The 2,869-nt window shown below is 36.1% G+C and overlaps 1 non-coding gene across 1 annotated transcript; it reads left to right on the forward strand.

The window, feature by feature from the left end:
- Positions 1-2,192: 2,192 nt before the first annotated feature.
- LOC123645326 lies at positions 2,193-2,299 on the forward strand. The gene has a single exon (XR_006737516.1). It is a non-coding gene; the product is annotated as a U6 spliceosomal RNA (small nuclear RNA).
- Positions 2,300-2,869: the final 570 nt, after the last annotated feature.

The raw sequence follows: 2,869 nt of genomic DNA on the forward strand, positions 1-2,869 counted from the left end.
AAGATCATGTTACCAACAAACAATTTTACTTCTTCCTTTCCTAATTGGATGCCTTTATTTCCTTCTGTTGCCTCATTGCTCTCTATGTTGAATAGAAGTGATAGAATGGGCATCCTTGTCTAGTTCCAGATCTTAGAGGAAAGGCTTGTAATTTTTCACTGTTGAGTATCATGTTAGTTGTGGGCTTCTCATATGGCCTTTATTGTATTGAGGTATATCCTTTCTACACCTCATTTGGTGACAGTTTTTATCATGAAAGGATGTTGAATTTTGTTAAATGCTTTTTCTACATCTAATGAGATGATCATATGGTTTTTGTCCTTCATTCAGTTAATGTAATGTATCACATTTATTTATTAGCATATGTTAAACCATCTGTGCATCCCAGAGATAAATCCCACTTGATCATGGTGAACGATCCTTCTAATGTATTGTTGAATTTGGTATGCTAGTATTTTGTTGAGGACTTTTAAATCTGTGGTCATCAAGGGTATTGGCCTGTAATTTTCTTTTCTTGTTATCGTTTTCTGACTTTGATATAAGGGTAATCCTGGCTTCATAAAAGGAGTTTGGAAGTATTCCCTCCTCTTTAATTTTTTGGAATAGTTTTGAGAAGAGTTGGCATTAGTTCTTTATTTTTTCTTTTTGTTTGTTTGGTTTTGTTTTTGTCTTTTGAGACAGGGTCTTTTTCTGTTGCCTATGCCAGAGTGCAAATACTGTGCCATTATCCTAGCTCACTGCAACCTCAAATTCCTGGGCCCAAATGATCCTCTTGCCTCAGTCTCCCGAGTAGCTGGGACTACAGGCATGCATAACCACACCCGGCTATGTTCTTGCATTTTTAGTAAAGGGTCTCGCTTTTGCTCATGCTGGTCTCAAACTCCTGACCTCAAGTACTCCTCCTGCATTGCCCTCCCAGAGTGCTAGGAATACAGGCATGAGCCACTGCACCTGGCCTAGTTCTTCTTTAAATGTTTGGTAGAATTCAGCAGTGAAACCATCAAGTCCTGACCTTGCCTTTGATGGGAGACTTACTACTGATTCAATCTCTTCACTCACTATCAATTTGTTCAAATATTCTATTTCTTCATAAGTCAGTCTTGTTAGCTAGTATGTGTCTAGGAATTTATCCATTTCTTCTAGGTTATCCAATTTCTTGGCATATAATTGTTCATAATATTCTCTTATGATTTTTTTTGCTGTAGTGTCAGTTGTAATATCTCCTCTTTCATTTCTAATTTTATTTCTCTCTTCTCTCTTTTTTCTTTGCCTAGCTAAAGCTATGTCAATTTTATCTTATCCAAAAATGAACTTTTAATTTTGTTGATCTTTTGTATTCTTTTAATCTGTTTAATTTATTTCTGCTCTGATCTTTATTATTTGTCCTTTTGCTAACTTTGTGCTTAGCTGGTTCTTTTCCTAGTTCCCTGAGGTATAACATTACATTGTTTGAGACCTTTCTTTTTTGATATAGGCATTTATTGCTATAAACTGTCCTCTTAGAAATGCATTTGCTGTATCCCATAAGTGTTGGTATGTTGTGTTTCCATTTTTGTTTGTCTCAAGATATTTTTTTAATTACTCTTTAAATTTCTTCTTTGACCCATTGATTGTTTAGGAGCATGTTGTTTAATTTCCATATATTTGTGAATTTTTGAAATTTCTTTTGTTATTGATTTCTAATTTCATACCATTATGGTTGGAAAACATACTTGATATAATTTTAGTCTTACTGAGGCTTGTTCTCTGCCCTAACATGATGTATCCTGGAAGACTATATTCTCTTGCTGTTGGATGGAATGTTCTGTATATGTCTTTTAGGTACATTTGGTCTAAAGTGTTGTTCAAGTCCAATGTTTCCTTATTATTTTCTTATTATACATGGTTGAAAGTGGGGTATTGGAGTTCTCTAGTATTATTGTATGGCAATCTCTCTCTCCCTTCAGATCCTTTAAAATTTGTTTTATATATTTAGCTCCTCTGATGTTAGTTGCATATATTTACAATAGATATATCCTCTTGATGAATTGACCTTTTTTATCATTATATAATGTCCTCTTTTGAGTCTTTTTACAGTTTTTGACTTAAAATCTATTTTACCCCTACCCCTGCTCTTTTGTTTCTGTTTTCATGGCATACCTGTTTCCATTCCTTCACTTTCATTCTATTTGTGTTCTTAAAACTAAAGTTGAGTGCTTGCTTTGGCAGCACATATACTAAAATTGGAATGATACACAAAGATTTAGCATTGCCCCTGCACAAAGATGACATGCAAATTCAAGACATGTTCCATTAAAAAAGAAAGTAAGATAAGTCTCTTATAAGTAGCATATAGTTAGGTGGGTATTTGGGGGATGGGGGTTTGTTTTGCTTTTTGTTTTTAGAGACAGGGTCTCACTATGTTGCCCAGTTCGGAGTGCAGTGGCACAATCATAGCTCACTATAATCTCAAAATACTGGGCTCATGCAATTCTTCCCACCTCAGTCTCCCTAGTAGCTAGAACTACAGGTGCACACCACCATACCTGGCTAATTTTTTATTTAATTTTTGTAGAGATGGAATGTCACTATATTGCCCAGGCTGGTTTTGAACTCCTGGGCTCTGGACGGATGTGGTAGCTCAAATCTATAATCCTAGCACTCTGGAGGCCAAGGCAGGAGGATCACTTGAGCCTAGGAGTTCGAGACCAGGCTGAGCAAGAGTAAGACCCCGTCTCTACTAAAACTAAAAAAAAAAATAAAAATGAACTCCTGGGCTCAAGCAATCCTCCCACCTTGGCCTCTCAAAGTGCTGGGGTTACAGGTATGAGCCACAACACCCAGACAGGTCCTCCTTTTTTATCCATTCAGTCACCATATCTTTTTATTG

This window comes from Lemur catta, chromosome 9 (assembly GCF_020740605.2).
Source record: "Lemur catta isolate mLemCat1 chromosome 9, mLemCat1.pri, whole genome shotgun sequence".
NCBI lineage: Eukaryota > Metazoa > Chordata > Mammalia > Primates > Lemuridae > Lemur > Lemur catta.